This window comes from Lissotriton helveticus, chromosome 7 (assembly GCF_964261635.1).
Source record: "Lissotriton helveticus chromosome 7, aLisHel1.1, whole genome shotgun sequence".
Classification (NCBI taxonomy): Eukaryota; Metazoa; Chordata; class Amphibia; order Caudata; family Salamandridae; genus Lissotriton; species Lissotriton helveticus.
The window spans coordinates 580058089-580075710 of NC_136068.1; the positions used below are offsets into that span (position 1 = coordinate 580058089).

At 45.7% G+C, this 17622-nt stretch overlaps 1 protein-coding gene across 8 annotated transcripts in view; it reads right to left on the reverse strand.

Annotated features, from left to right (window-relative positions):
* LOC144768773 (uncharacterized) overlaps positions 1-17622 on the reverse strand; it is a 9320023-nt gene that overhangs the window by 6563395 nt on the left and 2739006 nt on the right. The gene's annotated exons all lie outside the window — the stretch shown is intronic.

A 17622-nucleotide genomic window follows, 5' to 3' on the forward strand; every position in this document is an offset into this window, starting at 1 on the left:
TCTGTGACTCTATGTACATAGCTTTTAAAATAAGTGCCTCTATGTCTGTGTAGCTCTCTGTGTATATGTAGCTCTGTCTGTGTATATGTAGCTCTGTCTGTATATGTGACTCTGTGTGTGTGTCTGTCTGTATGCCTCTGTGTAAGTATGTAACTCTCTGAAAATAGCTTTTTTGGGAGGTGACTCTATGTGTAAGTACTAATATCTCTGGGACAGTAACTCTGTGTAACTAACTCTATGTGTGTAAGTAACTATGTGAACAACACACTCTTCGCCACCCTCTCTTCGCCACCCTCTCTTCGCCACCCTCTCTTTGCCACCCTCTCTTTGCCACCCTCTCTTTGCCACCCTCTCTTCGCCACCCTCTCTTTGCCTCCCTCTCTTTGCCACCCTCTCTTTGTCACCCTCTCTTTGCCACACTCTCTTCGCCACCCTCTCTCTTAACATCTGTAGTACTACAATAACTAACAAAATTTGAAATACACAGTAAATGCCTCAATTAACAATTATTTTTTATTTTGCAGATAATAGAACAACCTAAAGAACACAAAACAATTACAATCTATGGACTGGAAAATACCACAGAAGAAAAACGTACAATAACAGTACAAATTGAAGACAATGAGCATTATAAATCAATGGACATACAAAATATGATTATAATGGACTACCTAGATATTCCAGCAGACGTAGAAGACTTTGCAGATGCTCCCATGGATTACTTACCAAAAACAGTGAATGTCATTTTTCAAAATGGAAACGTTATAGAAATAATTGAAGACTCTTAAAATCAACATCGAATAAAAAATATAAAAATGCAAATTTTCAAAAAATGTACAAGCTTTTAAAATAAGTGCCTCTATGTCTATGTAGCTCTATCTGTGTATATGTAGCTCGGTCTGTGTATGTGACTGTGTGTGTGTCTGTCTGTATGCCTCTGTGTAAGTATGTAACGCTCTGAAAATAGCTTTTTTGGGTAGGTGACTGTGTTTAAGTACTAATATCTGTGTGACAGTAGCTCTGTGTAACTAACTCTGCGTGTGTAAGTAACTATGGGAACAACTCTGTTTAAGTGGCTCTATATGTGTGTATGTATACTTCTGTATGTAACAATTCAATACCACATGCATATGCAAAAGAAAAAGATATTTGCATTGTAATAACAATGCCATTGCTTTACCGCTTAAATTATTGCCAAATAAAAAGGTAATACTATTTTTTATGATTTATAAAAAAAAATAAACAATACCAATAGCTCTACCTTTAATAATGCCGGGACCATTGCATTGTAAAAGCTTGTTTATACATTCAATGGGAAAGGGGTGCAACAAACCAAACAGACCGAGTTCACCATACAATGTATTCTATTTCTTAGATGGTGAAACATATATGGTTAAATTGTAATTCTCCAAATTCTGTAGACGAGAAAGGTTGTCCCAGAGGGGGAAACGTGCGTAGATAAATAGTGCTTAGTGTGATTTGGTGAATAGGAAAGTAAACAGGAAAAATTAGGGAAAGAGAATATTTTACATATTTTGACACAGTGCGACAGGTTGTCAATCACCTGCCTAGTTAGCCTAGCCACGACAATATATGGTGTCAATTCAAGTTCATATTGAGGGGTGGGCACGATATGGGGTACAAACAGAAAAAGAGTGTCTAGGCTTTAGCAAAAAGGTGAGCGTCGACGCTTTGACCCGACTTAGGGCTCAAGGGTAGTTGTAGGCCTCGGCCATGCGGGTCTTCATCAGGACTAAGGGTGGTGTGGGGGCGAACAACCTTCAGCAATAGGGGCTTGGTCCCCCTTATCTCGTCAGTATGTGGTCTCAACGAGCGTGAAATAATAAGCACATCACGAGGTGTGTGCTTGATGGCAATCCCAGTCGGTGATTACATGGTATCTCTGATTCAAATAGTTAAATGCTCTCTGTAATAGGCCATCATTTCCAGCTTGGTAAATAAATTTCCAGTATGCAGTTGCCTGTGACGGAAGCGCACACAGTCCTGAACTCCTTAAGCTGCAGATCCAATCGTAATTTATTTACCAAGATGGAAATGATGGTCTATTACACGGGTCAAAACGTCGACGCCCACCTTTTTGCTAAAACCTAGACCCTCTTTTTCTGTTTGTACCCCATATCGTGCCCAACCCTCAATATGAACTTGAATTGACACCATATATTGTCATGGCTAGGCTAGCTAGGCAGGTGATTGACAACCTGTCGCGCTGTGTCAAAATATGTAAAATATTCTCTTTCCCAAATTTTTACTTTTACTTTCCTATTCACCAAATCACAGTAAGCGCTATTTATCTACGCACGTTTCCCCCTCTGGGACAACCTTTCTTGTCTACAGAATTTGGAGTATTACAATTTAACCATATATGCTTCACCATCTAAGAAATAAAATAAATTGTATGGTGAATTGGGTCCGTTTGGTTTGTTGCACCCCTTTCCCATTGAATGTATAAAAAAGGTATTAAGTATTGTGAACATTTATAAATTCTATTGCTTTTCTTTGATGTTCACCAACTTATTTGTACAACCGGATAGGATTGAATAATGATTTGTATCTATTCTAAATAAGGTCTAGGACCATTGTATTTTGTATCGATTCTTGTAGGACGGCAAATGCGGGCTCTCAGCGGCAACAGCTCCTCAGCTGCGGCGGCCCACAATAGCGATAACAATGACTTTGGTAAAACTGGCAAATGTAGGCTCTCAGTGGCAACAGCTCCTCAGCTGCGGTGGCCCACAGTAGCGATAATGATGACTTTGGTAACAAAGGCAAATGCGGGCTCTCAGCGTCAACAGCTCCTCAGCTGCGGTGGCCCACAATAGCGATAACAATGACTTTTAGCCCGCGTTCCCCGCAGTAGAACAAGAGGCTCTGGAATTCTCAACATTGGCCTCATCTGCAAGGAGAATTCCCCTCAAATAGGAATCCAGACGGATGATGGGTGAAGTCTAATGTCCCTGAGACTTCAGAGGCAAGCTCAAATCAGGCCCTTGGGTAGTTGCTTCAGAAAGATGGATGACAGTTTCAAAGTCCTTTCCCTCTAGTTACACGGGCAGAGGTTCGTCTTGGGATCCAGAAGTAACACGTTCTTCCTCCAGGAAAGAATTAAAATATAGCGCTCACAGGGGGCAGGGAGCCATAGCTCCAAAAGCAAAAGTCCTCATCATTCAAGAGGGCAATGCAGGGCCCAGGGAGGCAAGCCATCATGGCAGTTCCTCCTGGGCCCCAGCAGCAGCATGCCTCAGCAGGATCAGGAACAGCACATCATCCTAGAAGAGCATCATGGAACTGAACAACTTCAAGGTGTCACAGCAGCTTTACTTATACAACCAAAAAAACTTTGTTCTCAAAAGTCATAAAACACTGAACCCAGACAGAACCAGTTTGGTGTGGTCCTGGAACACTTTGTTTACAAGACTACATCCTGCCTTTGAGGAAGAGGGGGTCTGCCATCAGCCGCACAGTGGGAGGTGGAGCCATCATTCACCTTGCCAGACACAGCCCTGCTCAAAGCAAAGGGTCACCCCTCCCCATACTCCAACTGCAGATCTCTCTATTCATCCCACATCTGGCTCAGCCTGTCCTGTCCCTCCAAAACCAAACATGCAATTCACATCAGGCAGGCGGACACATAGTACACAGATATGCCAACTTCTAAAAGTGGCATTTCTCACATAGTCATAATAAATCTGCGCACACCATTGGGCAGCCTTTATTCTCACAATTTAATACATACCAGACTTGACCATACTGCTACTCTCATAACAGGAATTACCACTGACACACACTGAGCAGGGAATCCCCATGCATTCCTATGGGAGGACAGGCCACTCTCACTCCCACTACATATAAAACAGAGCGCACACACTTTACACTGGACCACAGGGCAAAAGTGCCCACCGGCCTAAAACCACTAACACTACACAGAAGAAAGGCTGGGAGAAATGCAAAAGATTTAGGGGTGAACCTGCAAAAAGGGCCAAATTCAACACCCTGGTTATTACTCAGTAGGGTTGCCTCTGTTGTTTGCCAGAATACCTGACAGAATAGCAGCACGCCATTACATTCGAAGAAGTTAGCACATGGCTGAAGTAAGCTGACCCACTGCCCTATGCTATGGTGTGGACAAGAAAAATATGAATGGTACAATAACAGATCAGGGGATGAAGATGGCACGCTGAAATGACCGACAAATATATTACACATATGATTTTAGTAAAAGTAAAAGGTCTTGACTAATGCCAGACCTTCAAAAGTACCCATTCATCTAATATAGCTTAGACCTACTAGCTTTGCCAATGCTTTTTAAAAAAAACTAAATTGACGATAAGCTTGCAGGACATGCTGATGTCATTACAGTAAAAAAAAAAAATAGCCAATTGGCTTGTTTTACTTTCACTGAATCAGTGCTCATGGGCATATCTCAGCCTCCCCCAAACAGTTATTGTTTCGGGAAAGGTACAGTTGGAAAGGGGAGAATCTCCCCTTTCCAATGCTATCTCTTCTCAGTGGATCCCTGCTTTGGGATCGCCATAGGAGAGAGATCCCCAAGCAGGGATCAACCTACTAGGCCCCAGGGACTTGGGAGAGCGATCCCTTAGGCAAGGGCTTGTGCTACCCCACCACCTAATAAAAGTTTGAGTCTTTCTGCCCCCTGGGGGGCAGATGGGGTAATTACCCCTGAGGTGATGGGGAAAGCCCACTAGACACCAGGGAATAATATTTTTAAACAATAGGGGTGTGGGCTGCCCACCATGGCCATGGCCATGGCCCACCCAAAGAAATATACTGCAAGTCTTTCTTTCCCGTCCTCGGGAGTGGATTGGGGTGATTACCCTCAATCTGCCATGAAAGCCCACAAGACACCAAGGACATCAAAATGGTGCCTAAACAAACAAAGTGAAGGGGCAGCCTACCCTGGAATCGAACATACCCCCAGCCCCAGAAGGGACAATAGTGTCTTTCTATCCCATGCCGGCACACAGGAAGTTTGTTCCAATTGGGGAGGTTGCCCCAAAGCTGTCCACTAGGGGGCAGAGAGCTCACTAGACACCAGGCATTTTGCATTTGGAGCAAAAGAAAGGAGTGCGGGTGTTGCGCTCTGGCACTGCCCACAGGCCCACCTCAAAGCGGGTGAAGCAGTCTTCCTGCCTCCTCCCCCCCCAGGGGCAGACAGGGAGTTTCTCCCAATTTGCCCCTTTGGGGGGCAGAAATCCCACTAGATACTAACTAACCCAAAATGGTGTTAAAATAAACAAAAGGAGTGAACGCCCTACCCTAGCATTGAGCCGTACCCCTTCCCCAAAGGGGCAATAGTGTATTTCTTCCCCCCTGCAGGTCAAATAGGAAGTTTACCCAATTGGGGAGGTTGTCCCCTTGAGGGCAGAAAGCACAATCAAGGCTCGAAAAATCCACTCGCTCGCTCGTATTTGCATGCCAGATTTAATTAGGGCGAGCTATTTTAAGGTCCTACTCGCCCTTTTTGGTGAGTAGGAAGATTAACTGACTATTTATCCTCTGTCTCTGAAAGCAGAGCACATGGGAAAAGTTAGCAAGATTGAAAGGCATCTTTACTGCTCACAAAGTGAATGAGCAATAAAAATGCCTTTAAATCTTGTTAACTTGTGACATTTGCTCACAGAGGTCAAGTCCATTACAGTTAGGTTGAGTAGATTTTTTTAAAGTTCCTAGACCGGCAGATCTAGTAACAATTTTTTGATTTTTCGAGCCCTGCCAATGAACACCATGGATTTGGCATTTTGGGCAAAAGAAAGGGGTGTGGGCATCACATTAGCCCATACTTTTACCCCAAAGGGGAGAAACCTGTATTTGGCTGTCCGGGAGGGCAGTGAGGCAGTTTGCTCCCAGTTTTCCCCCAGGGGGAGTAAGCTCAATAGATGATAGGACTATGTTTGAAATAAAATAATGGGGTGGTCAGGCCCATCCTGACTTCCAGCCCTACCCTCACACCTAAAGCCTCAACAGTCTTTCTGCTCTCCTGCGGTCTGTAACTTCCCATCCCATAGTCAAGTGAGAGATCATTTGATTCTTTTGGGTGCTGCTTTTACCTATGGGTCTGAGCAGTGGGGCTAAATTTCAAAATTGTCCCATTTGCCAAGGTAAATGGCCACACTTTTTGTTGTTTGGGTAGGCTGCTGCTTGGAGAAAACTTCCATAAGCAGACATTTCGTAATATTAGACACATAGAGGAGTCCACGGTGGTATGCATTGTGTAGATCCCATGACTTTTATATGTAATGACCGCGCACTACTAGTGTTATTCAAACAATTTAAACAAAATAGTTTGTGCTCCTCAGGACTACTCCCTGCACTGGAGTAATAAGTGTAATATGATAGGTTGCACCAACACGATATGTGTTAGTGTCTCCCGGGGCACAGAAAGATGCTAGAATTCTGCCAGAAAAGTTCTTCCAAATAAACTTTATTTTGTATGTCTTGAAAGTATTTCTTTCATACTCAATTCATCACAATTAGTAAGACTTCAAAGTTCCATCCCATATGTGGACTTCAAGTTTTATAGTCCAATCGAATATTAGATTGTATATTTCAACATTCCAATGCATTTCGGCATAATGCCTTCATCAGGGAAATCTACAAAACAAGAAAAAAACTTCTTCAATTTCTACCCCTTAGTTAAATAAAGAGAATACAATTCACCTTTGAAATGAATGAACATACCATTAACTACTTAGATGTTACCATTAAGAAAATTGACAACAAATTCGAAACCACTATATTCTCCAAAAAAACAGACCGTAATAATCTGCTAGCATACCAGAGCTTCCACCCACAAGCACTCAGAAACCACCTACCATCCTCACAACTACTGCGTGTTAAACGGATCGTTTCAGACCCTGAGGAATTCTCTAATCAATCAGATAAAATGGTGCAACGCTTCAAACACAGGGGTTACCCTGACACAATATTGAAACAAGCCATTGAATGTGCTAATAGCCGAGATGGAAAGAGTTTATTGACAGCAACTAAAGTAGTGAAGGATCCAAAAATTACCTGTGTCAGCAAGTTTTCAACTGCAAGTCCCCAATACAAAAGTATCATTAAAAAACATTGGCCACTTTTGCAAACAGAACCAGATTTCAAAGAAATTTTCAGTGAAATACCTACATTTTCTTTTAACAGAGGTAAAAATTTGGGCGAAATCATCAAACAACGTTCAAGCTTACCACAAGTACAGAAATTTAAAGGAACAAGGCCATGTCAAAACTGTGGAAACTGCAATAAAATTTTACAAGGTAATGTAATTACCCACCCGATGAGGGGGGCATAAGATTAATTTGAAAGTCAATGCCACGTGTGACACAACGAACATTGTTTACATGATTAAATGTCCTTGCGGAAAGGTGTATATAGGTCAGACTGAACGTAAGCTCAAAATAAGATTAAATGAGCATAAAAGCAACATCAGAACAAGGGCTCTAAGATCAGTTGTGGCATCCCACTTTATTGAAGCTAATCATCAAATTAGACAGATCAAAGCTTGCGTGTTGGAAACAGTGGAAAAGTGAGCTGACAGAGACAACAAACAAACTTTGCTTAAAAGAGAGAATTATTGGATATATAATTTACAAACATCGAAGCCAAATGGGATGAACGACAGAACCGAATTTAATTGCTATCTGTAAATTGTTGTATCTTTATTATTGCCTGATGGTTACTATTGTGTTACCCATTACATGAAGAAATTGTGCAGACGTGGATTGGGTTAGGTAACAATTTTAGTTATTGGTTTAACCTATGGACAATGGTTTGTTTATCACACCGAGTTAACCTTGTATAGATTTCCTATCTTTGTTCGTGATTTACATGTGAAATTAAGTATGTATAATCATAATTAACTTCATTGCTACTTAATGACGAACATGGAGCCCGTCTCTATATCCGTGTTATTAACATTGGCAACAGTCAAGAAATGTCTGCCACTATATTTTGACCCACTTTTGAAGTGTTAATCTTTATTACACGATGTGCGGGAACATTTATCCCGTAAGGCGGTACTAGCCCTTTAAACATTTTCGCTGCGCGAACTCACATCTTAAGCTCCACCCATAACCTGACGTCACACGCCGTCTTTTCCCGGCGAGGTTGTGTCCGACGGTTACTTGGTTTAACGTTTGACTGTAAGACAGCGGTATACCAGATTGTGCAGGAGAATTGTTTTCTCAGCAGGTGAGCGCATGAAAGAATAGGTTGTTATGCGATATAAATGTGCAGCGTTAAAGCAAAGAATCGAGGTATATCGTAACTCCAGATGCTAAACGAGCTTGTTTCAATCCTATGTATATGCACAGTGATTCTAATACGGAAATGCCGAACAGTCGAAATGGATGTAAATAAGGCATCACTTCTGAGCCAGAATCATGTTTGCGATATAATCAGATGTCTAGTATAACATGACCTGGTACACGTTATCATGTGGGGTTTTATCGAACAGTTAATAACTATTGCATTGGACTATAGATAGAAACTTTATTAACATGTGTTAAAGGTTCATGAAGGTGCTTTTGTATCTTTATTTAACTAAGGGGTAGAAATTGAAGAAGTTTTTTTCTTGTTTTGTAGATTTCCCTGATGAAGGCATTATGCCGAAATGCATTGGAATGTTGAAATATACAATCTAATATTCGATTGTACTATAAAACTTGAAGTCCACACATCGGATGGAACTTTGAAGTCTTACTAATTGTGATGAATTGAGTATGAAAGAAATACTTTCAAGACATACAAAATAAAGTTTATTTGGAAGATCCCATGACTTTCTCTTACCCACAATGCTCTGCATACCTCGAACTCTGCCTAAAATAGTTCATTTTTATTGCATTTCTGTGTCTAGACTGCCAGAATATACCAGGATCCACAAAATTCCACACTGTCCAGTCTTCCCCCACTTTCTCCTGTAAAAACACTACCCTTCTTGTAAGGGTAGGTCTAGGGTCCACAACAGGAAAAGCCATAAAATGTAATGTGGAAACATCAACATTTCCTGTAAAAAAAAACTAACCTGATTTAGTAGCTGAGTTAACTGGGCCTGGGCTCAGCCGCCACTTAGGGAAACTAACTGAACTCGCACATTTCCAAAAACTAGACACTCAGGGGAGTCCAGGCTGGTTTGCTTCACATGGATACCATGACGTTTTATAACCAACAATGCCATGCAAACCTTTAACTCTGTCTAAAATGTATGGAATCTTCCAGAATCAGGAGGAATGTACACAACCGATCAAACCAGGGTCAATGGGAGTACCACAGTGAAACTCCCAATAACCTTGGTTTGATCCTTTCCTGTCGCAGAAACTCGGCCCAGCCACATAAGTGGACAACGTTTTTATCTGGACAACTTGGGGAACAGTGGGTGGTCGGATTTTTGCGGATTCCTCCTGATTCCGGATGTTTCCATCACAGAACTGTAAGGAAAATGTGTGATTTTAGCCACATGTTGAGGTTTGCAGAGCATTATGCATAAGAAAAGCTTCTCGCATTCAAGCAAGGCACACAACCGTAAAATTGCATGGGTGTCTAGTTTTCATAATTGTCAGTGGTTGGTAGGTTTCCACTGGTGGCGGTCCAGCATGGTCCCAAATACAGCACCTACCCCTATCACCGATCTCTCCATGTAGAGCTTCAGAGTAATTTGTGTGATGGTCTTTTGGTCCATCCACACAAATGAGGTACTGTTGTTATCAGGAGACATGTAGGAACTCTCAATGGTATGAAATTTGTGGAACCCCACAGATTCCGGAACGTTCCTGCACGGAAATGTGAGAAAATGTGTTTTAAGTCACAGTTTGAGGTTTACAAGGGGTTCTGGTTAAAAACATCTGGTATGAGCCATGCAATCTACCCCACCCTGGATTGCCTCAAGTGTCTAGTTTTAGAAAATTGACAGGTTTGTTAGGTTTTATGTTGGAAAATAGCCCTCTCTGAATGGTCACCCCAAACATTTTCCCTTCTTCCTACTCTTTTTGCTGAATTCTTTTTGATGGCTTTAGGACTCTGAGCACTTTACCACTGCTGATCCGTCCGAAACATGGTGACATTGGTGCATACCCAATTGGTACATTTAGTTTACTTATAGGTCTTTTATAAAGTGGTATAAACTATACCCAGGTCCTGTCATCTAAATGCTGGGTCTGCAGCACTGGTTGTGCCACCCACACAAGTAGCCTTTCAAACCTGTTTCAGGGCTGGCAGAGCAGGGCCTGTGTGTGTAGTTTTCTGCCACTTTGACTTGGCATTTAAAACCACTTGCCAAACCTTAAACTCCCTTTTTATTACATATAAGTCACCCGTAAGGTAGCCCCTATGTAGCCCTTAAGGGCAGGGTACTGTGCAAATAAAAGGTAGGACACATACTTTTGAGTAGGTAGGACATATACTTTTATATGTTGTGGTAGTGACAAACAGATATTTTCATTTTTCACTACTGTGAGGCCTACCCCTCATATAGGCTAGTGTTGGAAATTCCTTAATACACTTTTAAGCTGCAATTCCTGATAAGAAAGGAGTAGCTAGATTATGTTACATATCTTTGGAGAGGTAGTGATGAATCCTCTTTATTGGTACAGTTAAATTTAACATTACTGGTTTTGAAATGAAACTTTTAGAAAGTGGACATTTCTCAGCTCTTACTGTTCTGTGTGCCTTGCAGCCTGTCTCAAATACATGTCTTGGGTGGGTAACAACTAAACTTTGTGAATTCCCTCTAGAAAGTAAGCAAACACAGAAAGGGTGGGTGTAACAGAAAACACATCTGCATTCTGATAGCTCATACTGGGCAGGAAGAGGGGGGCTGAGATTTACAAATGAATAAGCAGTGTCCTGTATCCCCACACAAAGGGCTGATTACTTTCTACTGATAATCTGGACCCAGGGTTGAGAAGAAAGAGGGACCTGTGCACTTCAAGGACCTGCTTTGAAGGCACCCCCACTTTAAAGGCGCAACTGAGTATAAGTACTGGGCCTCTGACTCTACTAAGACAGTACACTACTGGACCTGTGATAAACACTGCCATGAGTAAAGACTGCTGTGATACAAGAATTGCCACTCTGCTTGACTGCTACTCTGGAAGAAATGCTTTTCTGCTGTGCTGTGCTGCCCTTCTGTCTGCTGATCTCTGCCCTGCTGAGAACAAGGACTGGACCCATCTCAATTGAACAAAGAGAGATTCTAATGGTTTGCTGGCTTGCCACCTGTCCTAGTCTCAAGGCCATCACATACTTCCTTGAACCCTGCAACATTACATGGACTCTGCCATCTGTGAGTTCTGTCCTGCCAAGTGGTGCCAATCCAGTCCTGGGCCCTTAAAAGTAAGATTCTGCTGTGTAGAACCATTAAAATAGATGCAGTGACGACTTTGCGCCATCCACCAACACATTGCCCTTTGACATGACGCAGGAGCCGATTGATGACTTTGTTCTGACATACTGCGTGGCTCAATGATGATGCAGCACCTGCATGGTAAAGGGGTTAGTGGACGAAATCTTCAATCAATCAATCAATCAAGATACTTATAAAGCGCACTACATACCCGTTAGGGGCTCAAGGCGCTGGGGGGGAGGGGTGCTGCCACTGATTGAAGAACCAGGTCTTGAGGAGTCTTCTGAAGGCCAGTAGTTCTTGGGTCTGCCGTAGTTTTGTGGGGAGGGTGTTCCAGGTCTTGGTGGCGAGGTGGGAGAAGGATCTGCAGCCGGCGGTCGTTCTTCAGATGCAAGGGACTGTGGCGAGGGTGAGGCCTGCAGAGCGGAGCTGGCGGGTGGGGGTGTAGAAGTTTAGTCATCTGTTGAGGTATGCTGGGCCGGTGTTGTGGAGAGCTTTTGTGCGCATGGAGGAGTAGCTTGAAAGTGACCCTCTTGTTGACGGGGAGCCAGTGCAGGTTTCTCAGGTGGGGGGTGATGTGGCGGCGGGGGATGTCGAGGATCAGGCGTGCTGAGGCGTTCTGGATGCATTGCAGCCGTCATAGGAGCTTGGCCGACGTTCCTGCATAGAGGGCGTTTCCGTAGTCCAGCCTGCTGGTGACAAGGGCCTGGGTGACTGTTTTTCTCATTTCGGTGGGGAACCACTTGAAGATCCTGCGGAGCATTAGGAGGGTGTTGAAGCAGGATGAGGAGATGGCGTTGACCTGCTTAGTCATGTAGAGGGTGCCGTCGAGGATGACCCCTAGGTTGCGTTAGTGGTGGGTGGGTGTCGGTGCTGTTCCCAGTGTTGACGGCCACCAGGAATCTTCTCAGGCTGAGGGGGTGGGGCCGAGGATTAGGACCTCCGTCTTGTCTGAGTTCAGCTTCAGTCGGCTGTTCTTCATCCATTCAGCGACGTCCTTCATTCCTTCGTGGAGGTTGGTTTTGGCGGTGTGAGGGTCTTTAGTGAGGGAGATGATCAGCTGGGTGTCGTTGGCGTAGGAGATGATGTTGAGGTCGTGTTGTGGGGCGACGTGGGCGAGGGGTGCCATGTAGATGTTGAACAGCGTCGGGCTGAAGGAAGAGCCCTGGGGTATGCCGCAGATGATCTCGGTGGCTTTGGAGCAGAAGGGGGGAGGCGGACGCTCTGAGTTCTGCCGGAGAGGAACGATGTGGACCAGTCCAGGGCCTTCTCCAGGATTCCGGTGTCGTGTAAGCATGTTCGTAGTGTGTTGTGGCAGACCGTGTCGAAGGCGGCTGACAGGTCCAGGAGGATGAGGGCCACTGTTTCTCCATTGTCAAGCAGGGTCCTGATGTCATCGGTGGCAGCAATGAGGGCGGTTTCGGTGCTGTAGTTCTGTAGAAACCGGACTGGGATGGGTCCAGGATGTTGTTCTCCTCGAGGTAGCGAGTCAATTGTTTGTTGACGATTTTCTCGGTGACCTTCGCCGGGAATGGAAGCAGGGAGATGGGTCGGATGTTCTTGAGGTCCTTGGGGTCCGCCTTGGGTTTCTTGAGTAAGGCATTGATCTCGGCGTGCTTCCAACTCTCCAGGAAGGTTGCTGTGTCGAAGAAGATGTTGATTATTCTCCGGAGATGGGGTGCGATGGCTGTGCTGGCTTTGTTGAATATGTGGTGAGGGCATGGGTCTAATGATGTTCCGGAGTGAATGGTGTTCATGATTTTGCTGGTGTCCTCGTCATTCACGCTGGTCCAGGATAGCAGGTGGTTGGTGTGGGTGGTGGTCGTGGGGGTGGTGCTTGTCGGGGTGGTCGTGGCGCTGAAGCTGTCGTAAATGTCGGCGATCTTGCGGTGGATGAAGGTGGCCAGTGAGTCGCACAGGTCTTGCGAAGGCGGGATGTCATTGGTGTTGGAGCTGGGGTTGGAGAGTTCCTTCACGATGTTGAAGAGCTTTTTGCTGTTTTGTGCATTGTTATCTAGGCGGTCTTTGAAGGAGGCCCTCTTGGCGGCTCTGATAAGTTGATGGGGTCTGCGGGTGGCGTTCTTGTGGGCTGTGTAGCTGTCCGGTGATCGTTTCGCGGAGCCAGTTCTTCTCCAATTTTCGGCATGTTCGTTTGGAGGCCTGGAGGTCTTCGGTGAACCAGGTGGCTTTCTTGCTGGTGCGGCTGTTGGAGGGTGCCTTGAGCGGGGCGAGGGTGTTGGCGCAGTCATCGATCCATTGTCTGAGGTTGCGGGCGGCGGTGTTGGGATCAGTGGAGTCGGCAAGCAGGTTCTGGTTGAGGGTAGCGGTTAGCTGGTCTTCGGTGAGTTTGCTCCAGCAACGTCGAGGCCTCTGTTGAGTGCGTTGGTGCATGGTGGGCTTCCTGAAGGTGAAGTGGATGCAGTGGTGGTCTGTCCAGTGGGGTTTGGTGATGTGGTTGAAGGAGACTTGGGGGCTTGCGGTGAAGATGGGGTCGAGCGTGTGGCTGGCGGCGTGGGTGGGTGTTGTCATGAGCTGTCTGAGTCCGAGGTTGGCAAGGTTGTCAATCAGGGTGGTGGAGTTGGCGTTGTTGTTGTTCTCGAGGTGGAAGTTCAGGTCTCCTATGAGGATGTAGTCAGTGGAGGCAAGGGCGTGCGTGGTGGTGTTTGGGTCGGTGTGGATCTGGAAGTTCATGTGTTCGGTTGTGCTGAGGGTGTCGTCGGTGTTGGTCAAGACTCTGAGAGTGTTCCTGTTGACTATGGCGATTCCTCCTCCTACTCCATTGGAACGGTCTCTGCGGGTGATCTTGTAGCCTTCCGGGATGGCTATGGCGATATCGGGTGCTGAGGCGGGGTTCAGCCAGGTCTCTGTCAGGAAGGCGACGTTGGGGGTGGTGGAGTCGAGAAGGTCCCAGAGTTCGATGGCATGTTTGCGGGCAGAGCGGGTGTTGAGGAGGATGCAGTTGAGGTAGTTGGGTATCTTGGTTGGCGGTTTGGCTGGCCGGAAGCTGGTGAAGCTGCAGCTCTGGCAGGTGAAGGGTCCTTGGATGCGCTTCGGGGTGGCCTGGTAGCAGGTGTGTTCTCGGCCGGTGTTGAGTGCGTGGAGGGTGCTGGCATTGTAGCTCAGTCGGGGTTTGTTGCATCCGCAGGGGCCAGGGGTTCTAGCGCTGGTCGCAGTCCAGGCGCGGACAGGCGCGTCTTTGGCGTGCCAGCGACACGGCCGCGCGGCGTCCGCCATAGATAGGGGGGGTGCAGCTGGGAGGCAGGAGCGGGGAGGCCAATGGGGGACGAGGGGGGCGGGGCTGCAGGGGATGCCGCGGTGGGAACCACTGGGGGAGAACAGAGGGCGAGAGAAGGGGGGTACAAAACACAAGGGGTACAGAAGGCAAAATGGTCACAGAAACGGGGGCACAGTAGGAAAAAACGGGCATAGAATGAGGGGCACACAAGGGGAGCAGAAGGCAAAAAGGTCACAGAGTCATGATCACACAAGGGGTACAGAAGGCAAAAAAAGGGCAACAAGCAGAGGGAGACAGACACAGAAGACCGGGGGCAGCGAGGGGTACAGCTGGCAAGGGCACAGAGACAGCAAGCAGAGGGGCGAACTTACCAGCAGCAGCAGGCAGGAGAACACAGGTGGAGCTGTGTGGTGGGGAGCGACCTGCCTGGCAAGGTCAAGGGTCGCTCTCCTCACAGCGCAGCGGACGCCATGTATGGGGAGGTGGGAGGAAAGAGCAGCTGGGAGGCGGGAGGCAGGGGCAGTAAATGGGCAGTGAGGGGGGCGGGGCCACAGGGGATGCAGCGGCAAGAACCGGGGGCAACCGGGAACGGAATCAGGGCACAGAAGGCAAAATGGGCGCTGGATCAGGGGTACACGAGAGGAACAGAGGCAAAAATGTCACAGAGTCAGGGGCACACGAGGGGTACAGAAGGCAAAATGGTCACAGAAATGGGGGCACAGAAGGCAAAAACGGGGGCAGCGAGGGGGACAGCTGGCAAGGACACAGAGACAGCAAGCAGAGAAGCGAACTTACCAGCAGCAGCAGCGAACAGGAGAACACAGGTGGAGCTGTGTGGTGGGGGAGCGACCTACCTGGCAAGGTCAAGGGTCGCTCTTCATTGTCTGCATGGATCGGAACCGACGCACCGAGTATTTGACATCAACGCTTCCTCCATCCAAGATACTTTTTTCAGCAGGACCTTTGTGAGTCCTGCAGCCGGCCTGCAACTTGGATTTATACTGGTCCAGCATGACCTCAAGAACCGGGGGCAACCGGGAACGGAATCAGGGCACAGAAGGCAAAATGGGCGCTGGATCAGGGGTACACGAGAGGAACAGAGGCAAAAATGTCACAGAGTCAGGGGCACACGAGGGGTACAGAAGGCAAAATGGTCACAGAAATGGGGGCACAGAAGGCAAAAACGGGGGCAGCGAGGGGGACAGCTGGCAAGGACACAGAGACAGCAAGCAGAGAAGCGAACTTACCAGCAGCAGCAGCGAACAGGAGAACACAGGTGGAGCTGTGTGGTGGGGGAGCGACCTACCTGGCAAGGTCAAGGGTCGCTCTTCATTGTCTGCATGGATCGGAACCGACGCACCGAGTATTTGACATCAACGCTTCCTCCATCCAAGATACTTTTTTCAGCAGGACCTTTGTGAGTCCTGTAGCCGGCCTGCAACTTGGATTTATACTGGTCCAGCATGACCTCAAATAACCCCAGGCGCTGTTTGTTTCTAAGCACTACATTTTTGATTTAATCTTTAAAAATTCATGCCTCTGGTTCTATTCATTGTTTTATTGTAGTTAAGGTCTTGTTTTCCTCATAAAAATAGAATCTAGTTTTCTAACCCAGTGTGGAGCATTTTTAAGGTGTTTAAGGTGTTTTTATAGTGTTACTGTGAGTGTGTGTGTGTGTGTGTTACTCAAATACTTTACACATTGCCTTCACACACTGCTCTGTGCCATGCTAAAACAGTGGGAGCACAGGTTATCTATTAGTGTATATCTAGCTTACCCTGACTAGTGACTAAAGTGGTGGTTCCTGCTTGTACAGGGTGCATACTCTGACAAACAGAAACCCATTTTAAAATGTTCCTCAGTGCCAGCTGAGCTAGGGCCCAAAATCCAAAGTTACCAACTTTGTAAAAGAATTATCACTTTTGAGTGGGAAAATTTTATTTGTCCATGTGAGGAAAATGAGTCTTTTTTTAATCAAAGTGTGAGGTTTCCAAGGAAATCTGGGTAAGGAACCCTGATGAGAGCCACGCAAGTCATCCCACCCTGAATTCCCTAAGTTTCCAGTTCTCATAAATATGCAGGTAAGCTCGGGTTCCCTAGGTGAACAAGGGCCCAAAATAAACAGCCCGCACTTTACGAAAAAGAGCCAGTTTTGAATGGAAAAATGTGATGTGTCCATGTTGTATTTTGGCCCTTTTCCTGTCACAGGCACTAGGTCTACCCACAAAAGCGAGGTACCCTTTTTATGGGAAAATATGTTGGAACATACAGTAGTATAACATTTGGTATTGCAAATTGTATTTTGCTGCATTTATGCCTTTCAAATGTAAGCCAATGTGTAAGAAAGAAGCTGTTTTGAAAAATGTCCCTGAATCACATGCTAGTATGGGTGCCCACAAAATCAGAGAATGTACAAATAACCACTGCTCCTAAACTCCATATCTTGTGGCCAATTTAAAAAAACATAGTTTTCCTTGACACCAACTTTGGGTTCTTAGAGAACATACAAACCCTATATACCGATATAAACAGAAAGGTCTATTGAATGTAATGGTATATTGCTTTTGTAAATCGGCCATTCTGACAAAAAGTTACGGATGCAAATGTCACAAATGGCAGTGTTTTCCTATTCAATTTCAATATTTCTTTATTTCAACAGTTAGTTTCTTGGAGAAAACCTTGAGGGATCCTCACATAGGACACCTTGCTGAATTCAGAACTGTGCTATTTTTCAGAAATCTATAGTTGTCCTTGATAACCCAAGGGGTTCACACTAGTTTCCATCACAAACTGGAAGTAGGTTGAAAGCGTAAAAAAATAGGAAATATGGGCTACCTCTTTGAAAAATGCCAAAACTGTGGTAAAGAAAGTTGTTGTTTTTTACTTGGCTCTGCATGTTCGTGAAAGATGGGAAGATGGTGACTTTAGCACAGAATACCTTGTGTTGATGCCATTTTAGGAAAGCAAAGTACTTTTTCCTATCTTTCCCCCAAAACTCACAATTTAGCTAACT